This window comes from Bufo gargarizans, chromosome 2 (assembly GCF_014858855.1).
Source record: "Bufo gargarizans isolate SCDJY-AF-19 chromosome 2, ASM1485885v1, whole genome shotgun sequence".
Taxonomy (NCBI): domain Eukaryota; kingdom Metazoa; phylum Chordata; class Amphibia; order Anura; family Bufonidae; genus Bufo; species Bufo gargarizans.
This window is the reverse complement of record NC_058081.1, coordinates 87,708,082-87,731,479: the sequence shown is the minus strand read 5'-3', so window position 1 is coordinate 87,731,479 and position 23,398 is coordinate 87,708,082. Positions and strand designations below refer to the sequence as shown.

Below are 23,398 nucleotides of genomic sequence, written 5' to 3'. Positions count from 1 at the left end.
CCGTTGAATATTTGGGTACGATGATATCTCCTAAGATTGAAGATTATTTGCACCTTAATCAGATTCCATTGATAAGTAAAATGAGATCTAAAATTGTGACGTGGCTTAGACCCCCTCTATCCATAGCCGATAGAATATCCCTAATTAAGATGGTGATTCTACCCCAGTTCCTATACATTCTGAGGAACTCCCCAATATGGATTGAGGATACATTTTTTTTAAACTGAGATTATCAATGATCTAATCTGGGGAAGAAAGCATGCAAGTCTTAAAGTGGAACATCTTTATAAGGCTACTTTCACACCTGCGTTCGATCGGATCCGCTCATATTAATGCAGACGGTGGCTCCGTTCAGAACGGATCCGTCTGCATTAGAACTTAGAAAAATTTTCTAAGTGTGAAAGTAGCCTGAGCGGATCCGTTCCGACTTTACATTGAAAGTCAATGGGGGACGGATCCGCTTGAAGATTGAGCCATATGGTGTCATCTTCAAGCGGATCCGTCCCCATTGACTTACATTGTAAGTCGGAACGGATCCACTCGCCTCCGCACGGCCAGGCGGACACCCGAACGCTGCTTGCAGCGTTCAGGTGTCCGCTCACGGAGCGGAGGCTGAGCGCTGGCAGGCGGCTGCATTCTCAGTGGATCCGCCTCCACTGAGAATGCATTAGGGCCAGACGGCTGCGTTCAGGGCCGCTTGTGAGCCCCTTCAAACGGAGCTCACGAGCGGACACCCGAACGCAGGTGTGAAAGGAGCCTAAGCCGATAGAAATGGGAGGGTTGAACCTTCCATATTTTAAAGAGGACCTTTCACCGATTATTACAATGTGAACTAAGTATACAGACATATACAGCGGCGCCCGGGGATCTCACTGCACTTACTATTATCCCTGGGCGCCGCTCCGTTCTCCCGCTATGCCCTCCAGTATGTTCGGTCACTAAGTTATAGTAGGCGGAGTCTGCCCTTCTGCTCTAGCGCTGGCCTATCGCAGCGCAGAGCTCACAGCCTGGGAGGTTATTTTCTCCCAGGCTGTCAGCTCTGCAATGCGATTGGCCAGCACTACAGCAGAACAAGGGCAGACTCCGCCTACCATAACTTAGTGAGCGGAGATACCGGAGGGCATAGCAGGAGAACGGAGCGGCGCCCGGGGATAATAGTAAGTGCAGTGAGATCCCCGGGCGCCGCTCTACATGTCTGTATTCTTAGTTCACAATGTCGGGATCGGTGAAAGGTCCTCTTTAAGGGTTACTTTATATCTGCACAGTTATGGCTATACTTTGAATGGAAGAAAAGTCTGCTATGTAGGACCCTGGGGAGTAGATCTTCCTATTATTGCATCTTTACCCTATTGGAACCCGGGCAACTATCTAATATACAACAGGGCTGCAGAGGTTGAGAAATAGTTAGTAAGTCCTGGTGTAATATCAGAGGTTGGTTGGAATAAAGGGATCTTTAGGTTTGTACGCCCCTTTGGCACAATTATTATTTACCGCTTCTACATGAATTAGAAGGGGATCGGTATCTCTTTTATGTAGCACGGGTAGTGAGGAACAGGGGAATGCTTTCATTTTTGGAGTTAGCACAAAGAGCGAATATAATTACGTATTGTGGTTTAGGTAGCTTCCGTTACGTTCGGCACTGCACAGTGTTAAAGGGAACCTGTCACCCAAAAATCGCCTATTAAGCTGTTTACAGTACCTTATAGTGCTGTATAGTCGTTTCCTGATGCACTTTTTGTTAGTTTTGCAGCATGTATGCTCAGTCAGAAATCGATGTTATATTCAGCTGCTGCCCCGTGCTTCAAGTCAGGCTTGAAGTCACGGGGGCAGCGGCCTCGGCGTCTTACATGGCCCTCTCCCCGCCCCCTGCCTCTGTGACTGACAGCCGAAATCCGATTCCGGGACCGCGCTCAACGGCCGCATGCGCAGTAAAGGGCGGCAGGAGCGCGGTCCCGGCTGCCGCGCGTACTACGCGCCGTCTTACTTTCGCCGCACTGCGCATGCGCCCGACATCCTGTATCAAACGCGCCCGCGCCCGGCATCTGGGCGCGGGCGCGTTTGATACAGGATGTCGGGCGCATGCGCAGTGCGGCGAAAGTAAGACGGCGAGTAGTACGCGCGGCAGCCGGGACCGCGCTCCTGCCGCCCTTTACTGCGCATGCGGCCGTTGAGCGCGGTCCCGGAATCGGATTTCGGCTGTCAGTCACAGAGGCAGGGGGCGGGGAGAGGGCCATGTAAGACGCCGAGGCCGCTGCCCCCGTGACTTCAAGCCTGACTTGAAGCACGGGGCAGCAGCTGAATATAACATCGATTTCTGACTGAGCATACATGCTGCAAAACTAACAAAAAGTGCATCAGGAAACGACTATACAGCACTATAAGGTACTGTAAACAGCTTAATAGGCGATTTTTGGGTGACAGGTTCCCTTTAAAGAAAAGTCTTTATAAGAGCTCATGCACACATTTTCTTTCCGCGTCCGTTCAGTGTGTTTTTTTTTTTTTTTTTTTTGCAGACCGTATGCGGAACCATTCACTTCAATGGTTCCGCAAAAAAAAACGGAAGTTACTCTGTGTGCATTCTGTTTCCGTATTTCCTTCCCGCAAAAAAAATAGAACAGACAAGGATAGGACTGTTCTATGAAGGGCCAGCTGTTCCGTTCTGCAAAATTACGGAATGCAGATGGATGTCATCCGTATTTTTTGCGGATCCATTTTTTTTTTTTTTTTTTTTTTTTTTTTTTTGCGGGCAGTAAAATACATACGGTTTTGTGCATGAGCCCTAAGATGTAGACACTTCTGCACCTTTAAATCAACTAATGGGGAATGTAGGGCACAAGGTTAAGATTGCTCAACTTTATAAATTATTAGTTAAAGCGCTATTCAATAACATCTGCTCTCCTGGACAAAGGGCTCGGGGAGCTTAATGTTCAACTCTACAAGTAGAGGATTGGCAGAACATATTGTCCAATTTAGGACTAGTGTCCCACAACTTTAATCACCTTTTAGTTCAATTTAATATTTTACATAGTTTACGTTACGCCAGTGTGGCCTAATGCATCTAATTGCCCGCGGTGTGACGCGCCAGGAGCTGGCTTTATGCACATGTTCTGGCTTTGTACCGAACTAAAAGAATATTGGGCTGCGATTGATGACTTTATTACCCAAAAACTGAAAGTAGTGATTCCTTTCATGGTGGGATGATGAATACTGGGCGATATTTCCAAGGTAAACTGTCATAAAGATAAGAAGATTATTTTGATAAAAGTCATGTTTTTGGCAAGACTCTTGATTACACGGGTCTGGTTTTCACGGGATATTCCAAATGTGATCATATGGCTTAACTTGGTTAACAAGATTAAAAGATACAAAAATGTTCTTTATAAACAAAGAAGTATAGAGGAAAAATGGATCAGGATACGAGGTGATTGGAAATGTAAATGATTTTTTTGCCTTGGCTTCCCCTTTTTTAGAGAGACGCATCGCAGTGGGAGGGTATTAAGGGGTTGGGTTAAAAAGGAATAAAAGTAATAATGATTTGGATATGAATCTGTATGGAAAATTATTATTGGACTCTTAATAAAAAAAAATATATATATGCATTTGGCCGAACACGGCCTGGCATCCTGTTGCGCACGGCATCATTTGTTGCTATGACTCCGCTCGCTTCATGCCGCCGCTGGACTACAGTAATACACTATTGTATTACTGTAGTCCAGCGGCGGCATGAAGCGCACGGCGTCATAGCAACAAATGACGTCGTGCGCACCTGCTCTCAACAGGATGCCAGGCCGTGTTACCACGGACCGCTCTCGGCCGCGGAACACGGCCGTGTGCATTCGGCCTTTTCCAAAGGAGCTGTTAAAGATGAAAGGAGGAATCTGATTGGTTGCTATGTGCACCTAAGCCGATTCTACGTTACACCAGTTTTGAGAAAGACTTCCGAAGAAGGCGCTGGATTCAAGAAAAATCCTCCATAAGGCCTCATGCACACGAACGTATTTTCTTTCCGTGTCCCTTAGGCCTCTTTCACACTTGCGTTGTCCGGATCCGGTGTGTACTCCACTTGCCGGAATTACACGCCGGATCTGGAAAAACGCAAGTGTACTGAAAGCATTTGAAGACGGATCCGTCTTCAAAATGCTTTCAGTGTTACTATGGCACCCAGGACGCTATTAAAGTCCTGGTTGCCATAGTAGTAGTGGGGAGCGGGGGAGCAGCATACTTACAGTCCGCGCGGCTCCCGGGGCGCTCCAGAGTGACGTCAGAGCGCCCCATGCGCATGGATCATGTGATCCATGCGATCACGTCATCCATGCTCCTGGGGCGCCCTGACGTCATTCTGGAGCGCCCCGGGAGCCGCACGGATGGTAAGTATGCTGCTCCCCGCTCCCCACTGCACTTTACCATGGCTGCCAGGACTTTAGCGTCCCGGCAGCCATGGTAACCATTGAGAAAAAGCTAAACGTCGCATCCGGCAATGCACCGAAACGACGTTTAGCTTTAGCTTAAGGCCGGATCCGGATCAATGCCTTTCAATGGGCATTCATTCCGGATCCGGCCTTGCGGCAAGTGTTCCGGATTTTTGGCCGGAGCAAAAAGCGCAGCATGCTGCGCTATTTGCTGCGGCCAAAAAACGTTCCGTTCCGGAACGGAAGACATCCTGAGGCATCCTGAAGGACGGACTGTCCATTCAGAATGCATTAGGATAATCCTGATCAGTATTCTTCCGGCATAGAGCCCCGACGACGGAACTCTATGCCGGAAGACTGTAACGCAGGTGTGAAAGAGCCCTTACCTTTTCATTTTTTTCTTTTTTTTTTTTTGCGGACCATATATGGAACCATTCATTTTAATGGGTCTGCAAAAAAAACTGAAGTTACTCTGTGTGCATTTTGTTTCCGTATGTCCGTATTTCCGTTCCGCAAAAAAATAAAACATGTCCTATTATTGTCCGCATTACGGACAAGGATAGGACTGTTTTATTAGGGGCTAGCTGTTCCGTTCCACAAAATATGGAATGCACACAGACGTCATCTGTATAAAATACATACGGTCGTGTGCATGCGAAACTAAGTCTGGAAATATAAATTGCGTTTCCCTCTTCCTCTGTTCTGCCCGACAGAAGTTATCTCTGTCTCCCACACAGGTGATAATTGCTGGTTGACAACCACTAATGGCAGCCATCACAGTAACCGCTGGGGTTGTCACTCCACTTTCTTTAGACTCTTAGGGCTCATGCACACAACCGTATGTATTTTGCAGTGTGCAAAAAAAGGTCCGCAAAAAATACACCCCCTAATAGAACAGTACTATCCTTCTCCGTAATGCAGACAATAATAGGACATGTTCTATTTTTTTGCGGAACGGACATATGGAAATACAGTAACGAAATGCATACGGAGTAACTTCCGTTTTTTTTTTGCGGACCCATTGAAATGAATCCTTCCACATACGGTCTGCAAAAAGAACGGAACGGATACAGAAAAAAAATAAGTTTGTGTGCATGAGCCCTTACTGTCATATAAGTCACCATAATTCTGCAAGATTTAGGTTATGTCCCCCGCTAGCTCTCTAGCTGCAGTATTGCCCTAGCCATCTGGTCATGCACTAGGAAGATCAGGATGACAGGGACATTTCTATAGGTATGTTCAGACAGCAAATATCTGCCGTGGAAACTGAGGCAGAAATCTGAGGCTGACCCTCTGGTTTCCGGTGTAGGTTTCCACTGGTCTGCCCATGACTTAATCCCTAATCCATGTCATTTCCTGAGGGTCTGTCCACCCATCGCGTATATGCTGCTGATTTCCACTGTGGAATTGCGGACATAAGACTTTGCAGCATGTTACAGTAGGATTTAGTCACGATCGCCATTTACTGCTTGCAACTTGTGAACGTCATTCTTCTGCACGGTCACAAAAAAATGGCTGCAGGGCATGTCATGAATCATTGTATATTGGTATTTTAATGGGCACACCCAGTGTCTTTGTCATGATGCCTTCTACGTAATGTGTTTCCTGACAACACTCAGCCGCTGAAATGTGAATAAAGTGGCGGCAGCCGATCCGCAAGGTGAGTACTGGTCCTCTTGCACACGACCGCATGTATTTTGCAGGCCGCAAAAAACGGATCTGCAAAAAATGCAGATGACGTGCATTCCGTATTTTGCGGAAGGAACAGCTGGCCCCTAATAGAACAGTCCTATCCTTGAAATTAATGGTTCCATATACGGTCTGAAAAAAAACAACAGAAACGGAATGAAAATACTTTTGTGTGCAAGAGGTCTAATTCAGTATATTATAGGCTATTCCTAGTTTTTGGAGAAAAAAATGTAAAAAACTGGAAAATAGCTTTAAATAGGACCCGACATAAGTCTGACCACTGACCTCCTCGTAGCCATAGTGCCCAAGATAAATACATTGCAGGCGATACAGGCCGGGTCATCTGTTTTTAGGAACTTTTCGGACTCCTTGAAGTGTATTACCGCTGTTGTCTATGACTATTAGGCCTCCTGCACACTAACGCGTGCTGCCCGTTGCCCCATTTGCCGATCTGCAATACACGGGCGCCGTTCCGTGGGCATTCCGCATCACGGATGTGGACCCATTCACTTCAATGGGTCCTGAGATGCGGGACAGAAGCACAGAATGGAACCCTACAGAAGCACTACGGAGTGCTTCCGTGGGGTTCCGTCCCATACTTCCATTCCGCAAAAAGATAGGACATGTTCTATCTTTTTGCGGAACGGGCGATCGCGGACCAATTAAAGTGAATGGCTCCGCGATCCACTGCGGCTGCCCCACGGTTGGTGTTCGTGCATTGCGGCCCGCAATTTGCGTGCACTACTTATTTGCGGTGCGGATCGCCGTCCTCATTCAAGTGAAAGGGCCTGCGTGCCGCATGCGGCTGCCCTACGGTTGGTGCCCATGCATTGTGGACCGTAACTTGCGTTCCGCAGCACAGGCCCGGCCAGCACGCGGTCGTGTGCATGAGCCCGAAGTAGTGGGACCTAAACCTTATATACATACCGTATACTGTATTGGGATCAGGGAAATGAGCACCCCAGTTCACAAAATTGTGATAGGAGAAGGAGGATTCGGTCTGATCTCCACCAGTCGGACAATAAAGGTTCATCCACACTTGGCGTAAACGCTGACGAGTTGCAGCATTTCAGTTTAAGGGCATGTTCACACGGTTGGCTATATCTGGCAGTCCCATAGAGGTGACTGGAGTGACGGTGTACTTTCCCAATCTGCTGCTCCATTAATTTTGGGGGACCCCGCGGGTCACTGGGTCCGGGTCCCTGTTCTCATGATAGTGGGGCCCTGATCCAATAGTTATCTCCTATCCTATGTCTTGCACCCGGAATACCCCTTTAAAGGAACCCTGTGAGAGGGATATACAGTTCTCTACAAGGCTGATATATATAACCACCACTGGTACATGGCAGCAAAAATGATGGCGGTTGAGAGATTTATATTGCTGCCCTATTATTATTTTTTTTATTTTTTTTTGCTGCGAATAGTTTTAGGTATCTACAGGGTTTCATCTTCTGTGTGCAAACAAGAATTTTCCCATTCACTGACAGTAAACTGAGATCTTGAGAAAAGGGCAGAATTGAAACGGGAAAAAGATTATGTGCAGTGCTTGACTCTGCTGTTCCCTTTTTGACCACAAGGTGGCATGTTTGAGACAGTTGAGACTGCAGTGACGTTAGCGGCCCAGGACTGTCCGGCTCGTTATGCAAGGCTGCAGTCTCTCTTCCGGCATGTGCTATTGTATAATGACACAGACAAGGAGCGATCCTCACCGGAGACACACGTGCCTCCCAAGCAGTGCCCTGCCTTCAAGGTGAGACCCCCATGCTTCACTGTGCCCTTCTAGCCCATCACTCTGGCCTCCGAATGCCTTCTTCTTTTCTCCCCCAGCTTCATTTTAGTGCTGTGTAGTGTATGTGACTGGCACCTGGTGTGGGCAGCAGTATGTCTGGGCACCAGTGATGAGGTAAAATATCATAGGGCCTGTGCCTCCCTACAGCTTTTACCTCACTCTGTGTATGTGTGTGATGTATGCACAGTGTGTAATATAAATAAATAAATATATATATATATATATATATATATAATGTATGTTCCACAATGTGTATGTTACACAACACCGGCTGAGGCTTCTACAGGGCACCATTCTCACGCTTCCCTGCCCCATGACTGACTTAATATACCGCCTGCTGTGTCACTACACACTGCTGTCTTCTTCTGTAGGATCAGTAGTAACAACGGAGGCAATCTCATGGCTCCAGGGTGGATAGATATAGATGGATCATTGGTAGATATGTGAGAGAGATAGATACATAGGTGATAGATCGGAGAGAGAGATATGATAGATATGTGATTTACATAAGAGATAGATAGATAGCTAGATATGAGATAGATAGATATGTGATTTACATAAGAGATTACCAGCTACGTATTCTTCCCAGCACATGTGCCTCTAGTAATATCTAGTGGCCGACCCTATATACTGATCTATGTTGTGCCGTTCCTCTGCTATTCTTCCTGGAAATTTAGAAATAAAATGTCATCCAGCTGTTACCCTTTACCTGGTCATAGGGGCAAGTCCTCACCCACGAGCACTGCCCAATCGCTGCTTGCAGTGCTAGGAGCACACCTTGTTGTCAGTTTATTCTTATGTTTCCAAGAGGAATAACCGGGGACCCGCACAATGTGTGGAAGAAAACAACGCTCCAAAACCGTTATTGTAGGAGCGGTGCAAGTGTTCGGACCATAACCCCGATGCAGACGGCTCTCTCATTGGGAGGCGTTACATATGCTGATAGTGTTTCTGGTCTTTTGAATATTATGCTGTGGCTTATTCTGCCTATATAGTTTTTTATTTTGCTCTTGTGCTATAGATTTTTATTTGAGGTCATCGTTTTTTCTTTTTCCACGTTAGCATTGATCTCACGTTATCTTCATTTCGTGGCACTTTAGGTCTCTTCGCTCTTCTCATGCACTTCTATTTATTGAGTTCTCTTCGATGCTTATTAGGTGATATCGCAGCTTGTCTGCTCCCTCCTGACCTCTGCACAGGTCACAGAGCATGCCGAGAAAGCTCTGCCATGGGGGTCATTCACTAAACGGTTTTAAGCCTCTTTTTGGTGTAAAATGGTCACACCACCCCCATTTTGAGACTTTTTAAATGCCCATACAACAATATTTTTTGCACAGATGTTTTTTTTACGCCATGCTCGACACATAGGAAGACCTGGCAAATTTGCTAATTTTACGCCAGAAAAAAAGGTGTAAAAGTTGCCTAAAAACAATGCCAGCCAGGGGCTGGTGTAGATTTTTCAGCAGGCGCACGGACTACTATATATGAGCCAGGGTAAAAGAAACTAAAAAGGCTCAATAAATGACCCCCAATGAGTCCCCTCTAGTCTGTTGTGTTTGAGGCCCATGGGGCTGCTGTAAAACATGGCTTTAAATACTGTTAAGATCAGCTCAGGCAAGATGGCCGCCCCCGTAATCATGTTCAGTAAGTAGAATAAATCAATCTGCAATCAGAAAATCTGTCCGAAAACCTTTTCGGTGACTTTCCCTTTTGAAGCTCAGTAGGCTGCCCTAAAGGGGGGCCAGCAGAAGACAATGGGGGACATTTACTAAACATTTTGCACCAGAATGATGCCATAAAATGCACCTAAAAGAATGGTGTTTCGATTTGCGCCGAATATATCAATTGCTTTCTCCAGATTGTTCACCATGAAGAATGCATCATGCCAGAAATGAGTTATAAATATCAAATTGGCGCTCATTACGCCTCATTTATCATCCTCTTATGGGCAGAATTGGCTTAAATTGTTGCGGACAATTAAGCCAGCTTACGTGGTGGCGTTTTGTGTAAAAAGTTGCATTTATGGCAGAAAGATGTGTACTTGTCGCCAAAATATGCGTTAGAAATAGCTAGTGCGGTCCGACAGGGGGCGGCTTAAATGACTCATTCCAGTAAACAATAATCATTTTAGTGCTATTGGCATTAAAATGTCGCAAATCGAGAGAAGTAGGCGAATAAACAAGTTTATAAAAAAATAAAATAAAAAAAGATACATTTTAAAAGTGGTGTGCGCCTTCTGATATGAGGTGAAACAACTCGCCACTTTTGATTTGTAATGTTAGTATCTGTTTTGGTGTAAATTGGGCCATTATTGATAAATGTCTCCCAGTATGTTCTGTGCGGGGGCAGTCGGTGATGTATCCACTGTATGCATGTGCCGTGCCATTCCTTGACATATGTTGGCCAGTTTGCCAGTCCTTTATCTTCATATCTAGTTTTTTCTTATATACATGTCACCTTTCTTACTTAAAGGAGCGCGAAATAAGCCTGGGGAAGTCTTCTTACACGTACCTGCAGTGTTTTGCCAAATGTATTGGTTAATGGGGCTAGCTATAATAATAATATTAATAATTATATATAAAAAAAAATAGGGGTGTGTGTGTGTGTGTATGTATGTGTGTGTGTATATATATATATATATATATATATATATATATATATATATATATATATATATATATATATATATATATATATATCTCTTTTAGACTCTGTCCGGAACATGGCCACCATCTTGAAAGCCAGCCGCCATATTGGATCAAGGGCAGATTTTTCCAATGGGAAGGGGGTCATGTAGCATATCAAAGAAGACCAGAATTTTCTCAGAAATCGATTGTCACAAGCAGATTTGCAGTATCTCGTGGTTTAAAAATGATTGATGCAGAAAGTGGCAACAACAGCCGGGAATGTTCCCTGTGATGCACGGCTATTTGCCATGTTCAGTGTGTTGTCTCTGGTGCTGAACACAGAACTTTGAAGTTTGGAACTTTCTGTGTTGACAACTTTTGAACCACAAGAGATGTTGCAAATCGTATTGCAGCAATCGATTTCTGAGAAAATTCTGGCCTTCTATCTATCCCCTCTCTCTGATGACTGTGATGTACGCTTGCACGCCCACACCATGTGTACAGCCTCTTCTAAAGTCTCCGGACACTTCCTGTTTCTTATCCTCGTCTCCTGGCAACGCTTAAAAGGAGCGATGCTCTGGTAAATGAATGGCATACTGCTGACAGACTGGCTCCTTCTTTACACCTTCCATTCACCGCGAACGGCTTATTACTGTATTCCTGACCCCAGAGGCGATCGTCCTTAACATAGTCCCGTGTGTTGCAGAGCTTGATTCATTCACGTCTGACTTTTACTCCTCGCTGTAAAGGGAGCGAATCCTAAAATAGTACGATCACCTTCACAACTATTTTCTAAATGTCTTAAAGGGATTCTGTCACCAGGATTAACGGTATAGCGATATTTATATGTGCCCATTAGTCAGATAGTCTCCATGCAGTGTGATCCCACTGTTACTGCTCTGTGTGTGTTAGATTATTATAAAAAGCGATCTTATTGATATGTAAATCACCTCTGTCAGGAGCCCACGGGGTTGTCCCACAATATGTTGGAGTCCAGCCGCGCCCATTGATCTGCCCAGCCCCGCACCGCCTACCACTTAATTTATTCACTGCACTATCCCTGACGTCAGTTCTTCTCAGAGCTGTAATCCTGCGCAGGCGCAGTGGACACTGTAGTCTGCGCCCGTGCCGACTCCTGGCACCGGCTTTGACGAGGGAGCCTGCGCATGCGCATTAGGGCAAAACTGATCTGTTTTGGACCGCTTGTGGGAGCCCTGAACGAAACGCAAACAGAAACCAAAACGCGAGTGTGAAAGTAGCCTAACTGGAACTTCACTTTCAGTAAGCAACATGGCGATAAAAAGTTGTATGTGGGTTACGTAAAAGTTGCAGGTACAGTCTTACAACATCTATTCTATATGAGGAAGAACTTCAAGGAATTCCAACATGCAAAGTTTTTCCTTCAGTTGAAATAATAGAAGTCCCATACGATAGGACATAAAGGTATGATCGCTGGGGGTCTAACCACTGGGACCCCCATGGGTCATGAATATGGGGATCTCAGAGTCCCCTGTGTGAATGGTGCTGTGGCGCGCATGTGTGACCCCTTCTCCTCCCCCCCCCCCCCCCCCGCTTCATTTACTTCCGCAGTGCTCTGCGGTCTCTGGTCTCATCCAAGTGAATGGAGCGGTGGTCGCCTGTCATGCATGTTAATTGTTGGAAAACCCCTTTAAAGGGAACCTGTCATGTGGATATTTGATTATAATCTAACTAATATTATATACAATCATTAACTACTAAAAAGTACCTTAGATGTATTCACTTACTGGTGTGACAGATGGTTACCTCATAATATACACACAAAGGTGCCGCATGCTAATGAGCTGATTCGAGTCCAGCATGATGTCAGTGAGTCCAGCGTATATTTAATTCAGAGCTATAGCCACTCCCCTGCCCACCTGCTGCTGATTCATATGGAAAAAACTGTCATTCAGCAGCAGGTGGGCGGGGAGAGTCAGGAGCTCATGAATATTCATGAATCATCATTATCAGCTGAAGCTTTTCATTACAAGATGTTGGCAGATTGACTGGGTCAATTAAAGAAAGTGACCCAGCATTTTGCTAAGAGGATCAGTCACTTATTTATGTTGCCCTTAGTTAGGACACCATAAAACTGGTGACAGGTTCCCTTTAAGTTAGGGCTCATTCAGACTACCGTATTTGTTTTTCTGGTCCACAAATTGGATACCGGCCGTGTGCGTTCCGCATTTTGCTGATGGGATCGTCTTTCTCCTGTGTAGAAATGCCTATTCTTGTCCACAATTGCGGGATCACGAAACAGAAGTACGGATGCGGACAGCACACGGTGTGCTATCCGCATCTTTTGAGCCCCTATTGTAATGAATGGGTCTGCATCCGATCTTCAAAATTGCAGAACGGATGCGGACACAAATTTACGGTTGTGTGAATAAGCCCTTACTGTGCACGTCCAGCTAAAGCTTTGTGCACATGACCGTATCCGTATTTCAGTGTATAGAAGACGGATCCGCAGAATATGGACACCTTCCACGTTCATTCGTTAATAGAAAGGAATATCCTCATCCACAATACGGACAAGAATAGGGCATGTCCTGTAATTTGCGGAACGACCACATAGATCCGCAAAAAATACAGATGTGCGTGACCCCATAGAAATGATTGCTGTCAGCAAAAAATACTCACGGATGAAAAATAGTTGTGTGTACGAAGCCTAAAATGTCAGAAGATTGTACTGGGGGGAGTGGTGGGTGCCACCGCCTCACCCCACGTGGTTCTTGAGCTGTGTGAACCACTGGCCCAGAAGTGGTGCTTCTAAGCAAATAGGTTGGCACTGCCCGTAAATAGTGCCACAGCCGCCTTGTAGTGTTTGGCCGTTAGTCCATCCCTGATGCAGCCTTCTGACATTGTGCACATTGTGCCGCGTTCTGTCTTGCTGCAACATTACCAATGCCAGTCAGTTACTTAGTAATCAACTTCCTATTTAATACAATATCTGGCTTCTGTACCTGGAGTCATCCGCAGTAGTGGGTTGGCAGAATACAGGCTGCTGTACCCCAGAAGGAGAGCTTTCCGTCCCCCTCTCCCTTCCAGGGTATTTAGATCACACGTCCCGCTGGATTCGGATATTGTACGTTTTCTACAGAACTGAGCAGCCGGCTGTATCTGCGCCCGATATATTTATATATCAGCATATGTGACAGGCGGTGACATTTCACGCCTCGCCATGTGTGCGGTGCCTGCTCCGGCTTCCCCTGGCAGGGAAATGTTTAGTCTGACACAGTGAGGCCGGGATGTTACAGACCTGCGTATGATAATATCCAATGGACTGGACATGATCTTCAATTGTAAGAGATCACGCCCCTATAGGTGGCAGCCATGGGTCCAAATTCTTCAACTTGCCACTTTTTTTTATTTTTATGTTCACTGACAATCCCATGGACTGCAGCAATCGTGACTTTTTTTTTTTTTTTTTCTTGGCTCTGGCACTGCCAACCTTGTGTATCCGTTGTGGAAGACCTGTCAGCAGTAGTGATCCACACTTTGGACGGCTGTCGCTGACTGATCTTCAGGGCAGACGTTTGATACTGCTTCTAGCCCCTGTTACTGCCTATCTCCTCTGTTAATATGGCTTCACCTTAGTAGATACTGCACTGAATGGTGGTCATGAGGGGGTTAACTTGGGATATAGGAAATGGCCCTTTTTAAGTCACTGATTCATCCTGCTGATGAGTCACCATATGTCTTCTGTACAATTCCACAAAAGACAGGATATTGCCACCTCCAGGAGCAGGGATGGAGGGGGCCGCCTCCGTGCCCCTTCACACACAAGACGTAAGTCTCCTCAAGAAGCTTAATGGGATCTTGGTGTTAATCTGTGGATCAGTCTAGCTTCAGACATTCTCTCACTAGGCGTCTGCGCCCCCCACCTCTCTGATCAGATTTGGCTGTTTAACTCAGTGGTAGCTCTCTGGCCATCCAGGAACAACAAGTCCCAGCGAGCCCTGCTAGGAAACCGTGTGGCTGCTGAGGCGGATTTACACCACTTTTGAAGTTCCATTAAAGAGAGTTATTGTAAAGTCATCAGCGATCTGCAGATACCCGCTCCCATCCCCGGTGGTGCTCCAGCAGTCCAGTCGCTGGCCTTAAGCCTTATTCACATGTCCGTGTCCAAATCCATGAGCAGGTGGTCAGCGATGCATCCGTGAAGGATCCATGTTGTGTCCGTGTGTCCCTTTTTTGCTGTCTGTGTTGCATCCGTGTTTTACTGACCCTGAACAGCTGAAAAAGCCGGAATTAGACTTACCGGTAATTCAATTTCCACGAGATCACCACGACGGCTACAAGGAGATTGACCCCTGACCTCTGTAGGGGCAGGAACAGAGAGAGGGTTTAAATCCCCCCCTCCCACCACCAGCACCAGTGTGTCCAAAATTACAGAGACAGAAAAAAGTGGTGAGAACAAAACATAATAAACCAAGAGGGTATTCCTTCATAACCTCCCAGGTAACGCAAAAGAAGGGTAGGGAATATATGTGCCGTCGTGGTGATCTCGTGGAAATTGAATTACCGGTAAGTCTAATTCCGGCTTTCCACTTCATCACCACGACGGCTACAAGGAGATATAAAAAATTATAGCTTAGGGGGGGACGACCGCCTGAAGGACTTTCCGTCCAAAAGACAAGTCTGAGCTAGATAGGTCTAACCTATAGTGTTTTGTAAAGGTGTGGATGTTAGACCACGTAGCGGCTTTACAAATGTCTTCAAGGGAAGCTCCGGCCCGTTCTGCCTGGGAGGAGGACATGGCCCGGGTAGAGTGAGCTCTTAAATTTGAGGGGCAAGACAGGTCTTGGGACTCGTAAGAAATGGAAATGGAGTCTTTTATCCACCGTGCTAGAGAGGATCTGGAGGCTTTTAGACCCTTATTCTTCCCCGAGAAGAGGACAAACAGGTTATTGGATCTACGGAAACCTTTTGACACTTCAAGATACCGTAAGACAGAGCGTCTTACGTCTAGAGAGTGGAAGTTAGATTCCCTATCGTTAGAGGGATTATTGCAAAAGGAGGGTAAGACTATCTCCTGGTTACGGTGGAAATCCGATACTACCTTAGGCAAGAAACCCGGATCCAATTTAAGAATAATCCTATCATCGGTGATACGGAGATAGGGTTCCTGTATCGATAATGCTTGGATCTCGCCTATCCTTCTTGCGGACGTGATGGCCACCAAGAAAGCAGTTTTAAACGACAGATGTTTGATGGAACAATCAAATAGGGGTTCAAATGGAGCGAGAGTTAAGCCAGTGAGTACCACGTTAAGGTCCCAGCTGGGGATCCTAGATTTTAGAGAGGGGCGTAGACGGGAGGCAGCTTTCATGAATCTCCTGATCCAGTGATGACTGGCTATATCTCGATCAAAGAAGCAGGCTAGTGCCGAGACCTGTACCTTTAGGGTAGAGGGTCTGAGACCTAGTTCAAGTCCCTGCTGGAGGAAGTCCAAGATTTTCAAGAAATTGGGCGGCTCTAAGTTTGGGGCCGGGTTCCCCATCCATGTACAGAATCTCTTCCAAATTTTTAGATAAATTGAGAAGGTAACTTTCTTCCTACTCGCTTTAAGGGTAGTTATCACTTGGTCCGAAAGCCCCTGTGACCTCAACTTCTGGACCTCAGGATCCAAGCTGACAACTTGAGGAAGCTTGGGTTTGGGTGTAGTATTGGGCCTTGGTGAAGCAGGTCCCTCCTGGCAGGAAGAGGCCATGGGTCCTCTACTGATAGATTCCTTAGAGCAGGGAACCAGCTCCTTCGGCCAATAGGGAGCTATCAGGATTAGTGTCGTATCTTCTAGGTAGAGTTTCTGGATTATCCTGGGAAGTAGAGGCAATGGTGGGAACGCATAACTGAGATCCCAGTCCCAACGAATTGTGAGCGCATCCAACGCCCAGGGATAGTCCCGTGGGTTTAACGAACAGAACGTCGGTACCTTTACGTTTCTTTTGGATGCGAACAGATCCACCTGTGGAGTGCCCCATCTTTCTGCCAGTAGCTGGAACACTTCTGGATTCAAGGACCATTCTGTCTGGTCTATCGACTGGCGACTGAGATAGTCCGCTTCCACGTTCAGTATCCCTTTTAAGTGGATTGCGGAGATGGAATTCACGTGGGATTCTGCCCAGTTGAAAATCTTCTTTGTGATAGACATCAGTTTCTCCGATCTCGTGCCTCCCTGGTGAGATAGGTACGCCACCGTCGTCGTGTTGTCTGAAAGAATCTTTACGTGTTGACCCCTCAGAAGTATCTCTGCGGTTTTCAGGGCTTTCCAGACTGCTTCTAGTTCCCTGAAATTGGAGGACTGAGAGCGGATAGTTGGGGTCCAGGAACCTTGACACCAACGGTCTCCCACTTTCGCTCCCCATCCTTTCTCGCTTGCGTCTGTAAGCACCTGAATGTAGGGGATTTTCTCCCAAACGACCCCCAAGGACAGATTGCTTGTGTTTTTCCACCAATCTAGGGAGGTTTTTACTGCCAGAGGGATCAGGACCTTCTGATCCAAGGAGGCCTGCTGTCTGTTCCAAGCTCTGAGGATCCACGACTGGAGGGATCTGAAGTGGGACTGGCTCCATGGGACGGACGTGATGCAGGACGAGAGAAGACCTAGGAGGCTCATAGCTTCTCTTATAGGACAGGACCTCCTGTGCTGGAATCGTCGGACCTTTAATTGAAGGTTTCTGACCTTGTCTGGCGGAAGGAAGGTATGTTGTGTTCGGGAATCCAGGATAACACCCAGGAACTGGATAGTGCTGGAGGGCACCAGGTTTGATTTCTTCAAGTTCACCAACCAACCCAGATCCTGAACGAGAGACAGAAAGGTTTGTAGGTCTGTTCTGAGTTCTTTCTCTGAATTGCCAATTAGGAGGAAATCGTCCAGGTACGGTATGATCACCAGTCCTTTGTGTCTCAAGAAGGCCATCATCTCGACTACCAGCTTTGTAAACACTCTGGGTGCAGATGATATCCCAAAGGGAAGGGCCGTAAACTGGTAGTGACGGGTTACCCTCTTGTGGTCCTGGATGGCGAACCTCAAGAACCTTTGTGACTCTGGATGAATTGGGACGTGATAGTATGCGTCCTGAAGGTCTACTGAGCACATCAGGGCATTCCTCTTTATCAACGGAATCAGGGATTTCAGGGATTCCATCCAGAACTTTCGATAGATGACAAATTTGTTCAGGGCTTTCAGATTTATGATTGTACGGAAAGAGCCTTCTTTTTTCTCTACCAAAAACAGGTTTGAATAGAAACCTTGTTTTTGCTGTGTTGGCGGGACTTGTACTATTACGTCCGTTGCCAGAAGGCTTTGAATTCCTTCCAGAATCTTTCCGCGTACTTTGGGGGAATGTGGGTTGGTAACAATGAAGCGGTTTGGGGGAGATGAAGAGAGTTCGATCCGGTACCCGGATCTTATGATGTCCCGGACCCAAGGGTTCGGGGTAATGGACTCCCAAGGAGTCAGAAAATTCTTCAATCTCCCCCCCACTCTGACGTCATTGTTTATCCGAGGGTTTACTCTGGGAGGAGGAGGGGTTATTCCTACCCCTGCCCCCTTTGGGGTAACTCCAGCGTCCTGACTTCCCTTTACCCTTAGTTTCAATAGTTTTTTATTTTATCAATAAAACAAAGAAGTATTCGGACATAGACACCATCACAGTAGTCAGATGAAAAGGTGCGTTATGACAATACATCAGTGGGCGCAGCCACTGCCACACAATAATGCACAATACACCATAACCGTACATATCAGCAGTAACCCAGGTGTAACGCCAAAACACCTACAGGTGTTATCCACATTCCGCAGCATAGGCCATGCCGCCGTATACACCAACAGTATAAACAGATCAAACCAAGAGCTGTGGATTACCACAGAGCAACCTAGGGTAAGGCCTCCTCTAGGGAAGAGGAAATAACGGAGGGATGGGGGAGGAACACACATAAGGAAGGGTTAAGAAATACCCGTATCGTATTTCAGCTGTATCTCCGCTGCTTCCGCCTGTATCCCGGACTCCCTCCTCAAGGGGAGTAGAAGGGACTACTGATCCACTCACTCCAAGTCGCCTGTCTCAATTTAATGGGTATGGTTGATGGGGGTAATGAATGTTCATACCTGCAAGTCTGATTAATCTCTTGTATAACTTCGAAAATCGAAGGAGGGATCTGACTTTTCCAGTGCCGGGTAACTACCAATTTGGCGCTGAGCAAAACATGGCCTACAATGTGTCTATTCGGGAGCGGTATTTCCTTAATCCCAATGAACAACAAGGCCAACTCAGGGGATGGGTCTATTTTCCGCCTCGCTAAATTTGAAACCAAACGGAAGACTGACTTCCAATAGTCGTTTAGGATGGGACATGACCATAGGACATGGAGTAAGGATCCGCCTCCTCCACAGTTTCTCCAACAGTATGGCGATGTAGAAGGATAAATTATATGAAGTCTCTGGGGGGTAAAGTACCAATGTAGGATGGTTTTTAGACCTGCCTCATAGTGAGTGACACACTTGAAATTTGAAGCTACAAATCCAATAGCATCAGTCCATGAGTCCTCTGAAAAGGTCCTATTTAGATCCCTTTCCCATCTGAGGACAGGAGGGGATTTAACAAAAGAAGCTTTATCCCCCAGTATGTCATAAAGTGATCTTGTGGAGTGTTTTCTGAACAAGGAGGGAAACTGGAATAATCGCATCACGGATGAGTTGATCTGTGGAGGGGATTGAAGGGTCTTTGAAAGGAAGTGACGTATTCTTAAATATGTGAAAATTTCAGAGTGAGGTAATGCAAAAGCACTTTGAATGGTAGGAAACGGGAGAATTGAGTGGTCAGCTATCAGTTGGGAAATAGTGATGACCCCTTTATCTCGCCAAGGCGCTAAGTTAATGTCGGGTATGGACAACTCAATAGCCCGTGTGGAGGCTATTTTGAAGAGCTGGGATGAATCATCTTTCGATGCCTTATGTATGGTGGTCCACAGGGCTCCCACATGCGATATTGTGAGCAGAGTGGGTGCGAGGGAAGCAGGACCCCACAACAGGTGGATTAAGTAATCCCTAACCGGAACGTGTTTCAACGCATGGCTCTCAATCTGTTGCCACGCTTTTTCCCTTTACCCTTAAAGGGATTGTTCTGGCTAGTGGGGGCCCGAAAGGGATATTTCCTTTTGTAGGGTCTCTCTTCTGGGAATCCCTTTTTCTTGTCAGCCGCTTTCTCCAGGATACGGTCTAGGACAGGGCCAAAGACGTATTCCCCTGAGAACGGGATGGAGCAAAGCTTCATCTTTGATGTGTTGTCGCCCGACCAGCTTTTCATCCATAGGGCGCGACGGGCCGCATTGGAGAGTCCCGCGTCCTTTGCAGCGAATCTGACCGATTCCGCTGAGGCGTCAGCCATAAATGCTGTGGCGGATTTTAACAGGGGGAGGGATCTCAAGATCTCATCCCTAGGAGTATTATCTCTGATACGAGATTCCAGTTCCTCTAGCCACAGTTTCATGGATCTTGCAACTGAGGTAGCTGCGATGTTTGTTTGTTTTTAAGATAAGCATCGCTGCTTCCCATGATTTTTTTAAGAGGCTATCTGCCTTCCTGTCCATGGGATCACGCAGTTGAGAGGTGTCTTCAAAGGGCAAGGCAGTCTTTTTATTGACCTTTGCGACCTGAATATCGATTTTCGGTGTTTCACTGAAGATTTTAACTTCGTCCGTGTCAACAACAGCCGGTTTTTAAAGGACCTGGACACCCCCAACCTCTTTTCTGGGTTGGACCACTCGTCCAGCACCATATCCCGTATGTTCTCATTGATTGGGAACACCCGGGTTTTTTTAACCCTGAGTCTCCCAAACATCTCATCCTGGACTGAGTGTGCTTTAGGGGTTTCTTCGACCCCCATAGTGGCCCGGACTGCCCTTAGCAGGTCTGGCATCTCGTCCAAGGAGAAGCAGAATCTTTGATCTGATTCTGAAGTCTCAAGATCAGAGGAGACCGCCTCGTCCTCCCGTGTTCTGGAGGACGAGGCCTCCTCCTCTATAATCTCTGGATCAGATAGGGAAGGGGAAGGGCCCCTATGTCTTTTTGAAGGGGGTGCATCCCTAGATAGAGGCATCTGGGATAAGGAGGTTTTAACTTCCTCATGGATCATGGACCTTAGATCTTTAAGGAAAGAAGGCTGTTCCTCGGCGATCACATTAGATATGCAGTCCTTACAAAGCTTTTTACGGTAGTCGTCCGGTAGCCGTTTGAGGCAGGACACACATTTGGACTGTTTTTTGATCTTTTTCTGAGCCTCCTTAGTGACCTGGGGAGAACAACCCTTATTAGCTATGGTAAGTACACATGCTAACAGCAGGAGCCCCAAGCCAGAGATGTGGAGGAGGAGGAACAAGCAACCTGGTACAGTGTATAGACAAGTAACAGGGTAAAGGAAGAAGCGCTTCCCCACAGGGGACTTACTACAGGCGGCACAGAAGGGTCTCCAGGGGAGCGGGGTTCAGCCGACATGACTGCACGCTGGCTCCGATGTACGCCGGTACACTGAGACATTCGGCGCTGCTGCGCGCGAAAATTTGACTCGGAGACGCTTCTGAATGACGTCACTTCCCCCGGCACCCGGAAGTGACGACGGCCGTTATCCTGAAGCGCTTAGGCGCGCACCCGGCGATAGCCAAACAGGCCCGGCGGGAGATCGCGACCGGGAGCAGGCTCACATATAATAATGGAGCGAGGCCTCCCTCCTTCGCCCCTGCCCAGCGTTAGTACGAAGACCGCAGGAGGGCAGGGGGAACACCCGGTAGGTGTCAGGAAGTTCCGCTTTCATCTTCATCTCCCCGCAGGGAGACTCTCTGCCCCTGTCCTCTGTAGGGACAGGAAACACTGGTGCTGGTGGTGGGAGGGGGGGATTTAAACCCTCTCTCTGTTCCTGCCCCTACAGAGGTCAGGGGTCAATCTCCTTGTAGCCGTCGTGGTGATGAAGTGGAAATAATTTTCAAAGCATCTCTTAATGATCCGTGAAACACGGATGCAACATGGATGGCATCTGTGGTTTTCACAGACCTATAGCCTATAATGGACTTGATGGACAAAATAGAGCATGCATCCGTGCTAAAAACACTGACCCACGGACAGTGCTAAAACACTGATGTCTGAATTAAAATGAATGGGGACGTGTGGGGACACATTAAAATGAATGGGGGCGTGTGCTGTCCGTGGAGATCACGTACAGCACACGTCCGTGAAACATTGATGTGTGAATGAGGCTTTAGTGGTTACATGAGGCAAGTGATTGGTTACAGCGATCATGTGAACAATAAACAGCATGTGACAGCTGCAGACCTAGCGGGGACTTGAATGGCAGGGACCGGCACAGGAACAGAGGTGAGTCTGTCTCAGATTTGGAAATATTAAAAGCGGTATCATGAGGATATGTTTACACAACAGATTTTTTTCTGAAAAATATGCTGCTGAATCCCCAACAGAAGTCCAAGGCTGACCCTCTACTACTGCTGCAGAATTGCAGCTTGTCATGCACATGTGGCTGTGCCTGAACTCTGGCAGAAACTGCAACACATTGCTGGTGCCTGAACTCTGGCAGAAACTGCAGCACATTGCTGGTGCCTGAACTCTGGCAGAAACTGCAGCACATTGCTGGTGCCTGAACTCTGGCAGAAACTGCAGCACATTTTAGATATATTTATTAAGCAAGAAGGTGTGGTTTACGATACTATGTATTGCACCAAAAAAACTGGCACAAAATTCTGAAGCAAAGCAAGCCAACTATAAAATGAAGTAAAGTTGGACTACATGGTTGTAAGGTGCGACACATTGATCATCCAGCATTTCAGCCATTTAATAAATGTGGGCCGTTGTGTTAGTACTAATACAGTAATGTGTTAAAGGTTCTCACTGCTATAGATGGGCGAACGTCTGCCTGTCTGCTGTTTCACTTCATTTTGCTGGGTCATTCTGACTTGTTATTTTTGGGTGAAAAGCCTGTGAGATGAGTGTTCCTACAGACTGAGCCCCGAACAGTTGCTCATTCTCCACACTGGAGCGCTGTGCAGACAGAGCACACTGGCAGTAGTGAAGGTTGGGTCTGTCTCACACCGGTCTGCCCCTCGTCATACAGATGACCAGTCACCTCTCCTGACGTGTTCCACCTAATATAGGAATTCTGACGCATCTTTTCTTATAAGGCCTCATGCACACTCGGCCATGTCTGTAGTTCAGTCCACAAAATACAGACACTTTTTTTTCCTTTTTCACACTCCAATCAATAGAAAGGGCTATTCTTATCCGCAATATGGACCAGAATATGAGTTCTTCCTATAATTTGCGGAACAGCAACATGGATCCACAAAAAAATACTGAAGCGCGTATGACCCCATACAAACAAATTAGTTAATGCCTATAGCACACAGATGAAAAATATGGTTGTGTGTATAAAGCCTAACTCTGCATTGTCCTATTCCCCTGTTATTCCTATTACAAAGGTATTAATAAATTGCCAACTGGGTATTACCGGTTTAGGGGGTGGGGGTGTCCGTAGATTGGATAGTGTGACATTCAAGACAGATTATGCATTAGCACACCCCTTTTACAAGGGGAATGGTAACACCCAGTTGTCAATTTATTATAAAATATATTCCTGAGGAATAACAGAGGAACAGCCCAGAACGGAGTCAGAAGAAAATATATTCCAGAATTGTTATATTATAGGGAAGATGAGTGTTTACTAAGATGGGCATGTAGGGAGAGGGGATGGGTCCTTCTAAGCCTTTTAAGAATACAGCCTAGTTTGGTTATTAGAGCGGTTCTCCAGGAATGATTTAAAATGGCCGCCAGCAACCTGTCCTAGAATGTGAGGAGG

At 46.6% G+C, this 23,398-nt stretch overlaps 1 protein-coding gene across 3 annotated transcripts in view; it reads left to right on the top strand.

Annotated features, from left to right (window-relative positions):
• The window catches only part of SLC23A2 (solute carrier family 23 member 2), a 119,500-nt gene that overhangs the window by 16,677 nt on the left and 79,425 nt on the right, over positions 1–23,398 (top strand). Inside the window, exon 1 of one of the 3 annotated variants that reach the window (XM_044279265.1) lies at positions 7,797–7,848. The exons of the other annotated variants lie outside the window; for them this stretch is intronic. The gene's annotated coding sequence lies outside the window, so the exon portion shown is untranslated. Of the gene's footprint in view, positions 1–7,796; positions 7,849–23,398 lie in introns of those variants that run through there. 3 annotated transcript variants of the gene reach the window in all.